We start from the raw sequence: 18466 nt of genomic DNA on the forward strand, positions 1-18466 counted from the left end.
AAATTCGTGAAGACAGCGATTCACTTTTTTCTTCTTTTAGCTTAAATTTCCAAAAGTAAAAAAACCACATTGTTTAAAATTGTTTCTGAAATTTTTTGGGTTTTCGCAAATTGTGCTCAAGTTGGGGTTTTCCCGCTGCTTACTGAGGAACACAAAAAAAAGAATGGGTATTGCTCTTGAATTTTTGATCCAATATCATCAGGAAGGTAAACCCACCCCCCCCCCCCCCCACCCCCCCCCCCCCCCACCCCCCCCCCCCCCCACCCCCCCCCCCCCCCACCCCCCCCCCCCCCCACCCCCCCCCCCCCCCAATTAGATGCTAAATATTTTTTTTAAATAATTTAATTTATTGCACGTTCATTTGTGATAACAGTAAGCAATATTTTATGACGTTATTTTTATGATACAAAAATTATATTAATAAAAATTATTAACTATCCGTTAATTTAGCTTCACATATTTTTACTGGTAGACAAAAATTAGGAATAACTGCTGTAGTCGTGCGCCTTGCGCGTAGGCAGTAACCGCAGTACTTCAATGCACCCATTTTGCGTTCTTGCGCCTTTAGGTAAATACACTATCAACCACCGTTTCAATCATTATACTAGGTCCTCTACTGTTCCAACAGACATACTGTGAGTGACATTGCTGACCATAGAGAAAATAAAGAACTACTCTTCTCTCAAGTCTTGTTCATTTGATGAAATTTAGTATGAAAGTTGTAGGATACGTGTATTAAATTACTAAGAGTACTAATAATTAATAAACTCTTATAGTATTAAGAGTTAGCTGTAGTTATGTATAGATGCATTGAACTGTATCCGCAGAACTTTTCGGATATTTCTAGTCCTAAATCAGTATACGTTTTTAAATGCATCCCAAGAGCCTTTTTATGTCAATTAATGAACATTTTATATAAACATTTTAAAGTAAACTCACAACTCGATTTTTGATGAATAAAACCATTAACAATATACAAAAAACCTAAAAAGCGTTTAAAATGAGTACAAGTTTTATCTTTACAATGAGGTGCTCCCAATAGCCTACGAACCAAAAGTTTTGTGAAGGAGCTTATACTTAAAAAAATTATTCTTTATTCACTTTGTTCTGGCTGTGATGGATATTTTTATATTCCCCAATTCCGGCAATCATGGTCTTTATCATAAATCATAAATACAGACAAGCTACTCATAAGCTATATCACGAGACAATCATTATCAATGGAATTTGTTCTTTGGATCGGATACTAACTCAAACCGACATATAGTTATGAATAGGAAATGCTCAGTCTATCGTCCGTCCATGGTTTTACTTAGAAATTCATTTATTCGAAAACTACTAAAATAACGGGCTGACGTCCATACACATATATTGATCAGTAAATTGTAACAATGTATTGTAATGCTAAATCAAGTTGTACGTGATACAAGTGGCTGAAGAACTGGAGATTCGTCCTTGGTGTACACGAGACAGGACATCCATAGGAAAACTCTTATATTGCTTAATTATTTTTAATTAAATCACAGTTAAGTGCGAGAGAATTTCGGACTGAAAAATAGTTGTGATTTGGTTACCACACCTGTAGTACAGTAGTTAATTACTCGTATTGATTGCTTGTACGGGTTTTGTATGAGTGTGGATTGTGTTCGTTTATATTGGGAGGACCCGTTTTAAACTTTCGTGTGTCTATTGTCAAGGAAAGAAAAGTCGATTCAGGGTGCTGAGATTTTAAATCAACAGTAAAACACTACTATCCTAAGGTTGATAACTACAATAAAGCACTGTTTTATTGACTGAGCGTCAGCGAAAGGCTGGAAAACTTCCTCTCAAAACAACTGCAGATGTAATGTAGACCAATAAGCTTGAAATATTGCATGAAGTCTTCAACTGAGTTACAGTTGGCAACACTGAATTTTCGGTGATGATGCATGTCTACTCAATGGTGTTCTGGCTGAGCATGGATAACCTTGGTGATGAGAAAATAGCAGAATAAATACATTTGCAAACGAACTGAATATAATCTGTGATTATATAATGTGACACATCAATTTAATATATGTGGTCACATTATATGTGATATGTGACGGTTTTATTCATTGAGTCAAAAGAATAAAAAAGTATTTTGGAAAGCATTAACCTCTATTCGGTAACAAGATTTGATTTCAGCGCACCCTTTCCATGCAGTCCTCTCCTTAGCTCACGGTATCTTTAATAATTTGAACACTGCTATGAAACGTAGCTTAAAGAACAAACATGTGAACATGTCTGAATGTTTCATGTTATAGATATATTGAGAAAGATTGCATCTGCAGACTTTTCATTTGAAATTTCATATCCTCATATGCAAACATGGCTATGTGATGCGTCATTTTTTGAGAAAACTTCTTTTCTGTATGATTCTTTATATGTATATCTGTCCGTAAGACATCTGAAATATGAAATAATCCATAGATTTGAACTTGTGCATGTAACCTGAGCGATGCCTATTGCGCGACACGAGATGTGGCGTACCCCTGCCTTGTTTAAATATGTATATCTGTCCGTAAGACATCTGAAATATGAAATAATCCATAGATTTGAACTTGTGCATGTAACCTGAGCGATGCCTATTGCGCGACAACGAGATGTGGCGTACTCCTGCCTTGTTTAAATATGTATATCTGTCCGTAAGACATCTGAAATATGAAATAATCCATAGATTTGAACTTGTGCATGTAACCTGAGCGATGCCTATTGCGCGATACGAGCTGTGGCGTACTCCTGCCTTGTTTTAAATATGTATATCTGTCCGTAAGACATCTGAAATATGAAATAATGCATAGATTTGAACTTGTGCATGTAACCTGAGCGATGCCTATTGCGCGACACGAGATGTGGCGTACCCCTGCCTTGTTTAAATATGTATATCTGTCCGTAAGACATCTGAAATATGAAATAATCCATAGATTTGAACTTGTGCATGTAACCTGAGCGATGCCTATTGCGCGACACGAGATGTGGCGTACTCCTGCCTTGTTTTTAAATATGTATATCTGTCCGTAAGACATCTGAAATATGAAATAATCCATAGATTTGAACTTGTGCATGTAACCTGAGCGATGCCTATTGCGCGACACGAGATGTGGCGTACCCCTGCCTTGTTTAAATATGTATATCTGTCCGTAAGACATCTGAAATATGAAATAATCCATAGATTTGAACTTGTGCATGTAACCTGAGCGATGCCTATTGCGCGACACGAGATGTGGCGTACCCCTGCCTTGTTTAAATATGTATATCTGTCCGTAAGACATCTGAAATATGAAATAATCCATAGATTTGAAACTTGTGCATGTAACCTGAGCGATGCCTATTGCGCGATACGAGATGTGGCGTACTCCTGCCTTGTTTAAATATGTATATCTGTCCGTAAGACATCTGAAATATGAAATAATCCATAGATTTGAACTTGTGCATGTAACCTGAGCGATGCCTATTGCGCGACACGAGATGTGGCGTAACCCCTGCCTTGTTTAAATAATGTATATCTGTCCGTAAGACATCTGAAATATGAAATAATCCATAGATTTGAACTTGTGCATGTAACCTGAGCGATGCCTATTGCGCGACACGAGATGTGGCGTACTCCTGCCTTGTTTAAATATGTATATCTGTCCGTAAGACATCTGAAATATGAAATAATCCATAGATTTGAACTTGTGCATGTAACCTGAAGCGATGCCTATTGCGCGACACGAGATGTGGCGTACCCCTGCCTTGTTTAAAATATGTATATCTGTCCGTAAGACATCTGAAATATGAAATAATCCATAGATTTGAACTTGTGCATGTAACCTGAGCGATGCCTATTGCGCGATACGAGCTGTGGCGTACTCCTGCCTTGTTTAAATATGTATATCTGTCCCATAAGAACATCTGAAATATGAAATAATCCATAGATTTGTACTTGTGCATGTAACCTGAGCGATGCCTATTGCGCGACACAAGATGTGGCGTACTCCTGCCTTGTTTAAATAATTAATATCCCCAGACCGTTGCTGTGCTAAAATAATTTAATTTCTACAAACAGCAATGTTTGACACACAACATAAAACCAAAAGGTATAATTCAGACACTTGCAAGGGCTGGTTCCCAACTGATACGGTTGAAATCGACATTGTAGTTTAGTGTTTTTTGTTTTCAAGAAAATACGTGAGTATTGTTAAGTGCTCCAAATACTATTTACAAACACAACAACGAAGGTCTGATGATATTACTTTGCGTTTTCATTATATTGTACGGTTAGATACGGTTGAATCGACATTGTAGTTTAGTGTTTTATGTTTTTCAAGAAAATACGTGAGTATTGTTAAGTGCTCCAAATACTAATTACAACACAACACGAAGGTCTGATGATATTACTTTGCGTGTTCATTATATTGTACGGTTAGATACGGTTGAATCGACATTGTAGTTTAGTGTTTTATGTTTTTCAAGAAAATATGTGAGTATTGTTAAGTGCTATTTACAACACAACACGAAGGTCTGATGATATTACTTTGCGTGTTCATTATATTGTACGGTTAGATACGGTTGAATCGACATTGTAGTTTGGTGTTTTATGTTTTTCAAGAAAATACGTGAGTATTGTTTAAGTGCTCCAAATACTAATGACAACACAACACGAAGGTCTGATGATATTACTTTGCGTGTTCATTATATTGTACGGTTAGATACGGTTGAATCGACATTGTAGTTTAGTGTTTTATGTTTTTTCAAGAAAATACGTGAGTATTGTTAAGTGCTCCAAATACTATTTACAACACAAGACGAAAGTCTGATGATATTACTTTGCGTGTTCATTATATTGTACGGTTAGATACGCTTGAATCGACATTGTAGTTTAGTGTTTTTATGTTTTTCAAGAAAATACGTGAGTATTGTTAAGTGCTCCAAATACTATTACAACACAACACGAAGGTCTGATGATATTACTTTGCGTGTTCATTATATTGTACGGTTAGATACGGTTGAATCGACATTGTAGTTTAGTGTTTTTATGTTTTTCAAGAAAATACGTGAGTATTGTTAAGTGCTCCAAATACTATTTACAACACAACACGAAGGTCTGATGATATTACTTTGCGTGTTCATTATATTGTACGGTTAGATACGGTTGAATCGACATTGTAGTTTAGTGTTTTATGTTTTTCAAGAAAATACGTGAGTATTGTTAAGTGCTCCAAATACTATTTACAACACAACACGAAGGTCTGATGATATTACTTTGCGTGTTCATTATATTTGTACGGTTAGATACGGTTGAATCGACATTGTAGTTTAGTGTTTTATGTTTTTCAAGAAAATACGTGAGTATTGTTAAGTGCTCCAAATACTATTTACAACACAACACGAAGGTCTGATGATATATTACTTTGCGTGTTCATTATATTGTACGGTTAGATACGGTTGAATCGACATTGTAGTTTAGTGTTTTATGTTTTTCAAGAAAATACGTGAGTATTGTTTAAGTGCTCCAAATACTATTTACAACACAACACGAAGGTCTGATGATATTACTTTGCGTGTTCATTATATTGTACGGTTAGATACGGTTGAATCGACATTGTAGTTTAGTGTTTTATGTTTTTTCAAGAAAATACGTGAGTATTGTTAAGTGCTCCAAATACTAATGACAACACAACACGAAGGTCTGATGATATTACTTTGCGTGTTCATTATATTGTACGATTAGATACGGTTGAATCGACATTGTAGTTTGGTGTTTTATGTTTTTCAAGAAAATACGTGAGTATTGTTAAGTGCTCCAAATTCTAATTACAACACAACACGAAGGTCTGATGATATTACTTTGCGTGTTCATTATATTGTACGGTTAGATACGGTTGAATCGACATTGTAGTTTAGTGTTTTATGTTTTTCAAGAAAATACGTGAGTATTGTTAAGTGCTCCAAATACTATTTACAACACAAGACGAAAGTCTGATGATATTACTTTGCGTGTTCATTATATTGTACGGTTAGATACGCTTGAATCGACATTGTAGTTTAGTGTTTTATGTTTTTCAAGAAAATACGTGAGTATTGTTAAGTGCTCCAAATACTATTACAACACAACACGAAGGTCTGATGATATTACTTTGCGTGTTCATTATATTGTACGGTTAGATACGGTTGAATCGACATTGTAGTTTAGTGTTTTCTATTTTATGTTTTTTCAAGAAAATACGTGAGTATTGTTAAGAGCTCCAAATACTATTTACAACACAACACGAAGGTCTGATGATATTACTTTGCGTGTTCATTATATTGTACGGTTAGATACTGTTGAATCGACATTGTAGTTTAGTGTTTTATGTTTTTCAAGAAAATACGTGAGTATTGTTAAGTGCTCCAAATACTATTTACAACACAACACGAAGGTCTGATGATATTACTTTGCGTGTTCATTATATTGTACGGTTAGATACGGTTGAATCGACATTGTAGTTTAGTGTTTTATGTTTTTCAAGAAAATACGTGAGTATTGTTAAGTGCTCCAAATACTATTTACAAACACAACACGAAGGTCTGATGATATATTACTTTGCGTGTTCATTATATTGTACGGTTAGATACGGTTGAATCGACATTGTAGTTTAGTGTTTTATGTTTTTCAAGAAAATACGTGAGTATTGTTAAGTGCTCCAAATACTATTTACAACACAACACGAAGGTCTGATGATATTACTTTGCGTGTTCATTATATTGTACGGTTAGATACGCTTGAATCGACATTGTAGTTTAGTGTTTTATGTTTTTCAAGAAAATACGTGAGTATTGTTAAGTACTCCAAATACTAATGACAACACAACACGAAGGTCTGATGATATTACTTTGTGTGTTCATTATATTGTACGGTTAGATACGGTTGAATCGACATTGTAGTTTAGTGTTTTATGTTTTTCAAGAAAATACGTGAGTATTGTTAAGTGCTCCAAATACTATTTACAACACAACACGAAGGTCTGATGATATATTACTTTGCGTGTTCATTATATTGTACGGTTAGATACGGTTGAATCGACATTGTAGTTTAGTGTTTTATGTTTTTCAAGAAAATACGTGAGTATTGTTAAGTGCTCCAAATACTATTTACAACACAACACGAAGGTCTAATGATATTACTTTGCGTGTTCATTACATTGTACGGTTAGATACTCCAATTATAAAAAGTGCAATTGATAGTGTACGCTGAAATTACAATGCTAGTTTTGTTCTTGTGTAATTTTATTCATACGGCGGGCACTCCGGAATGTGTTGTCCTAAAAAAACTAAAATATGAGTCTTGCGCGAAGAAAGGTTGTACTCTTCCATTATATGATTCATTGCGTATCTCACCAAAAATATGATTTATGGAACAATGGCTGAGCCATAAATACATGTTCAGATCTGATAACTGTACTGTTGAGTTTAAACGTGCTGTATCCGAAATGGTGTTTAAATTAGCATTTCGTATCTCATCATACAACTGTAAAACATGTTAAAATCCATCGAACGCATTTTCTCGATATTATGAACTTTAAAGATTAAACGTTTCTGTTGTTTTATAATTATTATAGAGAACTAGAATTAAGAAACGGACTGGTTACAGAAATTGTTAATGTTCAATATCTCATAACTTCGTATTGGCACGTGACAATCTGCCTCGATGTTCGACATTAATATTACTAATGATTCTGTTCTCAGTGTCGAGTTGAAAGCTGCTCAATTCGCCTAATTGCAAACTTCTTGTCAGTTGTGACATCTATTCAGTCCGACAAATATAATCAAGCGAAAGGTAAGAAGTGGATCTTGATCGCCAAGTGAAGCCTACGCGATGTTTACAAAGCGCAGCGCTGCGACACTGCCATCTGTATCAGCAATCAGAGAGTGGTTACGCGGATCGAGCAGGCTGTGGCGCTGGGACCACTCAAGATTATGAAGCCGGGCAAACAGAAACCTGCCCGATTGTTGGTTCAGACCTCTTTGTCGGCTAATTATTCTGATTAGTTCTCGTTAGCAAAAATGCGACAGCTTCTGAAAACACAACACGGGACTTGATTTCGAAACTTGATAAATCTTTGTAGCAATGGAATCGGAGACCAAATATTGGGAAAGTAGTAAAATCCGGGAACAAACACAACATAGTATAAAGAAACGAACCACGACCTTTTGAATGTTGACATTGGTCTAGATTGAGGAACAACGACGTAGAATCCCATGACATGTGTCAATCAGGTATGCTGTAGTGTTCCTATTGCTATTTATGGATGTCATTTACTATTTTCATGACTTTTGAAAGATAAGTTTTGAGAGAAATGCAGTTTGTGCTATTTTGTCAACCCTATAATGGGTTATAAATACCCATAATTTAATCAGAGTTATTAAAAGTGTTTTCTTAATGGTTTATTTTTTATGTCCGAAACGTTAGTTCTTGGGTAAACGATAATTGGTAAATGTTAAAACTTATTTCAGTTGGTTATTGTTTTACAGATGTGATCCTAAAATTAAATAAATACTGCTAAAGGTGGTGTGAATATCATCTGTTGGGTACGTATAGAATAGTTTATAAGTCTTGGGGAAAGCAAACCATTATTATTTAAGAAAACTTTACATGTTTTAATCTTTATCCTGAAATACTTTTTATTTTATATGAATGCCATACATATATAAAGCATATTTAGTATTCTCTATTTTTGACAATCGCGAAAGATTCCATTTTCAGGATTATCAAAATTTATAACTATACTCGTCTCAAAAATTGAGTGTTAGACCAAAAATGTATGTTTTGTGCATTCTTAAAAATTAAATAAACCTAAAATATGATTTATAATAATTTCAGCCATACAGAAGAAAGATGTTTAAGAGTAACAATATTTTCAAATGTTTTAAAGTAAGAGTTTATAAAGAATGGACACGCAATATTGTAATATCGTATTAAAATCATTGTTTGTGTGGTATTCTCCACGGCTAAAACTAAATTGCTCAAAATTGAAATTCAATCATTGCGAATTGTGAATGAGAATTTTATTAAGTGTGCAGTTTATGCGATATTGTCAAGCATCTAATAATCTAAAGGAAGGCGAACGACACGCCACGGCTACGCTCAGGTTGCATGCACATTTTCTAGTCTATAGCTCATTTAACTCTCGGAGGTCCTGCGGACAGATAGACAAACAATTAAACAGAAACAAACAATAAATCCCCTCGGCAGACAAAAGATACATTGGGTCAGCCTAGCCTACTGAGTGGATAGGCTTCAATGACGCTCAGCCTAATAATACATGCTATAGAACCGACACTGTATAAGGCCACCTATGTTGCATCCCAAGTAAGAAGTATTCCGCAAGACACAGATGTGAGCATTTTTTAAGAACCACTTTTATTTCAGTTATGTGGGTCTGATGATGTGTTCCTTCAACACAAAAGGCCTCAAAAAATAAAATTCAATAATTATTGGAGTGTTTGTTTATAATTAAGTAACTAGTAGGAAATCTAATTTTGCTGAACAACTTTTGGAAACAGATCATAATTATAAAAGTGTGGAATAAAACGTGGAAATTAATAAGTTTCCGAAAAAGGGAGCTAAATTATCCTCTAAACAAGAATTACACTTTTAATTTAATTATAAAAGAGACTCAATAAATATGTTAAATTCTATGCAAGTAAATACAAAAACATTCAATATTTGAACTAATATCAAAATTAAGAAAGTAACCCTGAAAGTAATTCCAAACGAAGTTTTATAGTTTATTACATTTATCACCATATTTTATTGGTTTATGGTTTATTTTGAGATCATTGTTGCTGTGGTCATGGAAATTTTGCCGAAACACGTGCCAGTAATAAAAAATTTTTAAAGAGCGTTGCATTACTTATCTTTCGATATATGTTAATCATGTATCAAAACCCATCATTTTGAGTACCTCCAAAAATAATTCTAAATAGAGTGCGTTAAAATCAACTCTGGTCCTTAAATAAGGAGAAAGTGACGAGTGCCAGTGCAGATGATAGTACGGAGTGCCACGGGGCACTGTGATGAGTCTCCTGCTGTTCCTACGCTATTACTGCCATGTCCCTCCACCTCCACAATCGCCCCGCATTTACCCCGCAAAATTGAAAACGTTTATTTTAATACGGACCTCATTTGATTCGCCCTATCTAGTTATCCTTGTTAACCGTTCACGTGAGACCACTTAAGCAGTAAACTCGCCGCTCTGCAGGAGTTTCTCTAAAATATACAAACTAACGGTAGAATAATGTTGATACTACTGTTTCCTCTAAGAGTTTGTCATCCACCAGGACAGCAGGTCGTGCACTACCTTCACACTGTCTCAGACAAAAATCAATTGTGTTTGATTTTAAGCTGTTTGTTTTCAGATTGATTTCATAAAATAATTGGATGGATGAATTCACTGTGACAAATGAATTAGTTTCAAGCTCCTGCACAGAATTTGCAGTAATGCAGAGAGTAGTATCGTCAGCATATTAAATCACCATTCCATTCTCGATCGATGAGTTTAAATTGTTAACGTAAATATTAAAAAGCACTGGCCCAAAGATCGATCCCGAGGGACGCCATTTACCATTTTCAATTTTCCTGGCATGACATTTGAGATCTGCACACTGGTCTCTAGCCTCCAAGTAGGACGAGATCCATCTGTGTGGCGTATAATAGTATAATATAATAGTATGTACTCTCTGATACTACTAGCCTATGTGTATTCGCGTGTGTACAAAGTTAATGTATAATTAGGCCACTTCAAACCTATGATTTACATTTAATGTATTTATTTAGTGCCTTGAGGTTTTTGAGACGATTGGGTTACAATACAGAAATTTCTGTCGTTATATTCGAGTACAAGTACTGTCTCAATTGATTGTTACCGCAATCGTTTGAAATGTTAGGACCCAAAATGATAGAGCCTCACGATACAATCATTCACAGCAATTATTATATAATGGTACTTGATTATGAAGCGATCGTAATTGAGTTTGACAGTGATTTTGAAGGCTGATCCCAAGGTCAAGGCCTGGTTTCATAAAGCATAACCGGAGAGAGCGAAGCCCTATGATGTAAGAATAAATCAAGTAATTGGACGGATCTTTTCAAAATCTGCATGGGTGTTCCATAGCTCGTTTTTTCGCTCAGGATTATTACTGAAACGTTTGGAGCCAAGAGGAAGTAGCTCCAGGTAAAAAATATTTACAACAGCACTTAACAAAATCTGACAGTGATTTTCAAGGTTAAATCGTAAGGTCATATCACGGTTTAAATTAAATATGACGAGGAGGGCGAAGATGTACGATGGAAGCAGTTATACAACGATCGGCCTGGACCTCTTCTTGTTGTATGGATATCTGGCTTCACCAAGGATTGAGATTAAATTACAACGTTTTGGATGCTAACGACAAAAACACTAGTTGTTAACACTGCTCTTGGTGCTTTGTTATTGAAGAGTCCTTCATAAAATTTATAAAAGTGAATGTATCGGTATTCCCGAGAAAATGTATTATTTGAAACTATTACAATCAACTGTGAGTTATTAGAGCGTATAAAACTTAGATGATTTAGCTGTTGCGGACAACTCTGTGATAGAGATGGAGATCGAGTGTAGGCCCACTGAGTGGCGGCGACCTCAAGTGGCGGCCTCGGCAGTCAAGAGTCCATCGCGAGGATGATTACCCCTATCCATCTCGCCAGCACCCGCTGGGCTGAGGGCCAACATCTGTCCACCGCTGCGCTGGGAGTCAACTGCCAGCTGCTGAGCTGAAGAGGCGACCCTCATGTACTGGGCCGCTCCTAATGATAACAGAACCATTGAGAACACTCTCCACCCGAGAGGATCCGAGTGCTCCTTCATCGGTAAGGCAAGAGAAGTAATCTATTTCGTACACAGTAAGATTCATAGAGGAATAGACTAATGACGAGCAGTTACATATTTGATCTAGCACAAGATTGTATAGGTGTGATGCTTGGTAACTAAACAGTTATTTTTTGTAATATGAATTCTAAGACTTTAAAAAACAATTTAGCTTCGGCACATCATAGGGAAGACCTAAAGGAAATTTCAGAGGAAAGGTTTCAGCTACTTAAATTGAATGTTCAAGCACTAAAAATGTGGACAGGAAAAAGTAAATTTAAAATGTTAGAACACTGAAATAACTTTTCATTACATACTCGTATTAAACAGTGTTTAACATCAAACATGTGTTTATATTAACGTCTTTTTATTCATTTAAGACAAAGAAATTAGATTTTTTACATTAAGTATCATTGTTATTGAATACATATTCCTAATGGATTTAGATGTTTTTTTAATACAAAAATATTTCACTCCCTGAAGTTAAAACTCATGTACACAATGTACAAATCTCACATTTTTGTCTTCTGCCGCTTTCAGATAGGTCTGAGTTGAAAAGGCCTAAATTGCCTGCTTTGCGTAAATTCCTGTAATTTCACAAAGGAGTAACACAAAAATTCCAACTGTTCTTGTATAAATACAAGAAAAAGTATCTCTTATAGAGCTATGGATTAACATAAAAATATTGTCCAAACTTTAAAATCGATTGCACTACCTGTCCCGAAGGCTCTACTCATCTATATAAGCGGCTATGTATTACTGGCAGTTTTCTAGAAGTGAATGCTGTTAGCGTCTCAGCGTGAACCGATGAGGTGATGGAGACGTACACGATAAGTGCAACTGTAGTGGCCACAAGTGGGTTTCAGAGCGGCGACGGTAGTCGGGTAAAGGTTTTAACGTTGTGGGATGGCGAGCCATTAGCGCACAATGGATCTAATGGGATGAGCTCTTCGCTGAGCGCGACAATGGCCCGCCCTGCAGCTCAGCGCTGTCTGCCGAGAGGATAAACAGCGCTCGAGTATCTCTCCACAGTGTCGTCGTCGTCACATCTCCACTCTCCTCACGAGGGAGGTTTCGTCGATCAAGTGGAAACAACTACAATATAGTCCGTATTAACCCCTTCACTACCGTGGCCTGGAGGTGGGTTGGTTGGATAATAAGTTCAAATAAGATCAAAAATCTATCTTGTGTTCTGGTCGAAAACCAATGTACACGAAATATTCTAGTCTGGATTAGATAGTTGTAGGCTATACGAACACCTTTTAGATGGGTCAATTTATTAATTTAAATGTTCACGTAATCTAACAATCCCATTACAATCCCGGCGGAACAAGTACTTTTTGTGACAATGGTTACTGAAAAATTAAATTAGAATATCGCCATTTATACAAATTTATGAGAAATTAATAGAAATAGTGATCAACAGATGTTTAATACATTGCATTTATCTGCTAACAAGGGTGCAAAATGTTTTGTCACTCGGTTTATTGATGGAATAGCTGAACATGACTGTGAAATGAGAGAGACTAATATAGAATATCAGAGAAAACTGAATTTTTATATCCCAAAAGCATCAATAAATGAAATAAAGTCCTTGAATTATAACATGAACAACAATAATGACCTCAGAATAGATGGAATTAGATATAAAGATCTAAAGTTTGTTTCTATTTCTCTCCAATGTAATAAATCTCTCTATGTGATGTGATATATTTCCTGACTGTCTGGAAATATCCGTTATCAGACCAATATACAAAAAAGTTTTAAAAGGCTCTTTTGAAAGTGATATCCCGATTGCCATACTACCTGGCATAGATAAACTCTTTTGAGAAATTTGTCATGGATAAACTCAATAAATATTTGAGAAAACGTAATTTATACATCAAAATCAGGATGTTTTCCCGAAGAGAAAAGAGACAGAGGATCTCCTGAAAGATGTAATAAACTATGCAAAGCAATAACTTAGTAAAGGACGTTACGTATTAGCCCAATTTATTGACTGATCTAAAGCGTTTGACACAATAGAACATAAAATTATGATTGAAGCATTGCAAGATGTAGGTGTGACGGAAGTATACTTCGCCTGGTTCCAGTCATATCTATAAAATAGACATTTCACAGTTAAAGTGGCAGGAGCATTTAGAGAAAGAATAAAGAATAAACAGTGTTTGGGTGTTCCTCAAGGGAGTAATTTTTGTCCTGTCCCTATTCAATATCTACCTCAATAGAATATTTGATGTCGTAAATCATGTACAAATGTGGAGGTATGCCAATGACATTTGATTATATCATCAAATAAAAATATGCGAGTGGTCCAAGAGAAACTACAATTGACTGACTTCAACAAACTAAACATATGGACGCACGGTCGGGTTAATAATCAATCTAGACAAAACTTATTATGAATATTCATTTGAGAAATAATACTGCACTATTTACCCCAGTGTAAAATACCACAAAAGGCAATAGAGGAGTTTTAAACGAAAATAGTTGTTCTTGTGATAACATCAAAATTGTGAACCAGCGTGACTATTTGTGAATCACTATAGATAACGGCCTTAGATGCGATAAACATATTGAAAAGATCTAAAGCAAAATTTATTCTTGTGCGGCAGCGTTGTATAGATTAAAAAATGTCATGAGTATGGATGATAAAATGTCAGTTTAGAAGGTATTGATCGAGGAGTCAATAATAAAATACCGCATCATAACTCATAGTACAACAGCTGAATTTCGTATAAATAAGCTTTAAAGACTACAAAAACAAACACTTGAACTATAATATGAACATAGAAATGTTATAAAAGCAAACACCCTGTCACCTAAGGATTGTTACAAGTACATCATATTCGTTAGTAATTTTCGGGAAAATGAGTTAAAAATTCCAAAATGTCTTCAGTAACTATAAGACAAACTCATAAATAAAAAGTGTGCACTGCAAAACAAATTCTGAAGAAAGACTAGCTAAATATACAAGTATTGTATCTAACCTTTACAATAGTCCTGTCAGATGACATTTTTTTATGAAAAGTTTAAGAAATCTGTAAATAAGTGGTTGAAAAATTATAGATAAAGTACAGTTTATAGTCTATTATAGTTTGTGTTTTGAAGAAGATCCCCGACGAAGTCCGGTCACGGCAACCTCTCTCGCACGCTAAACGTCTCACTTAAAACGTCTACCACATTAAAATATACACCTATATTATCTTGGAAATAATTTTGTACTGATTGGGTGGTATTCACCCCCATATCGAGTAGAAAAATATTTTTATGATATTGTGTATTATGATAACAAAAGATATGGCAAAAACATGGTTGTCTGCTTAAAATTTAAGCTTTCTCCACTTTTACTCATCGTTATTCAAAAAACAATGACATTAAACAAAAATCTTACACAGCAGTTGTAAGTATCTTGAAGAAAGTTTATACCAAAATTGAGAGTTCTAAATTAATAATAAAAGGCGTAATTATTTATTTTTTTTTTTAATCCTTATGAAATCGGAAATTCAAGAACGTAAATTTCTCAGAAGCAGAATTCATAGGTCGATAAAACACCAATACTCCGTTTGGTTAATGTGCTCAATGGCCTGTAATGCCTCAACCTCAATAAAACACATCATCATTTCGGACATCCCATGATGTAAACGTCCTTTGGTGAATGGATGTTGCTTGTGATTTAGTGATTGTATTCATACAGGTAATAATAAGATCCTGACGATGTGTATATGCCAGAAACATAGTTATTGTTACATGTAATGTGGATAAGTTAAATTTCATGCTGTGAAATTGCCTTATTCATTTTGAATTACATTTATAATATTTACCTATTTATAGTAGTTTTATGAGAACTAACAGGCAGTCACGAAAAATGAACTGCACATAAACCGAAGCCTAATTATGATTTTAACTATGGGTAAGATAATGTTCGCACTTTACAATTGGCTTATTCACATTTTAAGGTAAAGCTCCTATAATGATCATTAGAGAACTAACGCTAGTGTTATAAAATTAACAATGAAAAATAATAGCTATTTCGAATATGTAATAATATTTGATTAATCTCTGAAATCTGGTATTTTTGTATACTACGAAGTTGGCTTACACATTGAATTAACACTTTAAAATGGTTGATATTACTGATATAATAATCATTCATGAGAATTTACAGGAACCAACAATATACATATATCGAAAACCTAATTATCATATTAAATGTGGGTAAGCTACGTGTAATGGTGTGAAATTCACCTCCTCACATTCAAAAATTAATAATTAATAATATTTCTAAACTAATAAATTTTTCAACTGAACAAACAGGAACTAATGATGAATATTGAAAGATGTGGTAAAATATAACTGGGTCTGATTAGATTAATCCCTTCGATCGTTGGCCCATCGACTCAATATCACTTTAGTGTTAAATAAGAGGGTCGTTGGCCCAACGATCAGTTGTGTAATCAGACATATTTTTCTTAATCGATTCAACTTTCTTAAACTCTTCTTTTAATCCATCTTTATCTGAACATAAGTTCTTTGCTCTATCAAATAACGAGTAGACCACTTCATTGACGGATTTCTGATATTTTGATTGATAATTTAAATATTTTTCTGTGTGTGTTTTCTTTCAAAAAACAGTAGTCTTAAGAACATCCCTACCTCTTAATACACACATAAACGAAGCTCTTTTGGACTTCCAATTCCATTGTGAGGCGGATGGAAGGAGAAATACTATTAATGTGTTTAATAATCTCAATAAATTCATTGTCTCCATGAAGAAAAACAAAGGTATCATCCACAAACCTCCACCAAATCTTTGGTTTGAACTGAGCTGAGGCCAAGGCTTTTGCTCAAATTCCTCCATAAAGATACTGGCAAAAATAAGGAGACAGTGGAGAACGCATTGCCATCCCCTCATCTTGACGGTTCGTTTGACCAAAAAATGATTGCACTGAGTGCATAATAGTGTCAGTTTCCATAATTACTGGCACGAGAAGTTGAATCTTAGACGCAATGGATACTCTCAATCAGTAATAAATAAGTGCAAACGACCAGAAGAATGATTCCTGAGTCAGTAAATCAGAATAGTGATAAATTTGCGTTTATGTTAATCCCATATGTGCCGGAATTATCGGATAAAATTAGAAGAGTAGGTAGAAAGTACAACATTAGAACCGCACTTAAAACACACAATACTCTTAGACAAAGTCTCGTAAAAAACAAAACAAAAAAAATAGCACACCGGATTCCAAAAATGTGTTTACAGTATAAAATGTAGTTGCAATAGGGAATAAATAGGCGAAACAAAAAGACCATTAAACGTAAGTATAAAATAACACAAAGACAAGACGAGAAAAGGTCTAACAGGAAAGTAAAAAAATTGCACAGCATTGTTGGTCCGAAGACCATCGTATGGATTTTGATGAAGCCAACATAATACATCGAAAACCTCATTTTTTCCAAAGAAACTTATTCAAGGCATCAGCCGTTAAATTGGCAGACCAATCAGTTAGTCAACCAACCATGAGTCGAGATTAGGCCGCTTTTGGGTGCCAATTCTGAAAAATGAACTACAAAGAAACCAAAGTTATAAAACAGATTAGATATTTGTAATAAGCCCATGTGGAGTTCATCTGGAAAGAGCCAATAATAAAAAGGCCCACCTCCGCTTCCTCCTTTTTAGCCGCCGTATTGTTTCTGCCGTGACGATTGTTATTTACTATAGTTGAATTGATTACAAAATAGGACTGGCGCTCGGCATAGGAGGGGGAGCGGCGTTGCCACGTTGACGTCGCTTGGTGTTACAGGGTATAGCAGATCTGCTAGCCACGCGCGTTTCACTGACCGTTTATTGAGTCTTCAATTGATTATATTATTATTATGCTATCAATTTATTCATTACAATTAATAATTTTGAGTGACTTTTGGTCATTTACACAAAATTATTATCAAGTTCACTCATGACCTTGTATGAACTTGTTTGCTCATACTTTTCGTTTTGGTGTTAATAAATGAAACAAACTCACGTAAATATTGATTTAAATAATTACATAAATATTTGGTTGCACATTTAATTTTAAATATCATTACAATTGGCTAGATAATAATATTATGATGTAATTTTAAACCAGTACCTATTCATAAAAATTATTTAAAATATGGTTTTTAAGTGTATACTTTTGTCGTATTTGCATGCGGAAATAGAATTAAAAATATATTCGTTTTATTTTTTTCGAAAAATTGAACGATATATATATATGTATAAAATAGTAAATCTATCAAATTAAGCAGGATAAGAAAACAATCAACAAGCATTAAATGTTAAATATTTTTATTTACATACATATTACTGTCATTCAAAACAATAACGTTTAATTAGGTCTAGTTTAGTAGCTGTACTCTGAAATTGTTTATTACGTACACTTATTAAAATTCATCAAATTGTAGTACTCTACCTTTTGGGCATAATTGTTGCACTCCACTTAAGTCACTGTCACTTTCATCTTCACTGTCATGTTTGATAGCAGGTGGTCAAAAGTAGACATCCCGCGGATCTGGCGCTAACATGGGCTCTTATGGGAGGG

Source organism: Homalodisca vitripennis, chromosome 7, assembly GCF_021130785.1.
Source record: "Homalodisca vitripennis isolate AUS2020 chromosome 7, UT_GWSS_2.1, whole genome shotgun sequence".
Taxonomy (NCBI): Eukaryota; Metazoa; Arthropoda; class Insecta; order Hemiptera; family Cicadellidae; genus Homalodisca; species Homalodisca vitripennis.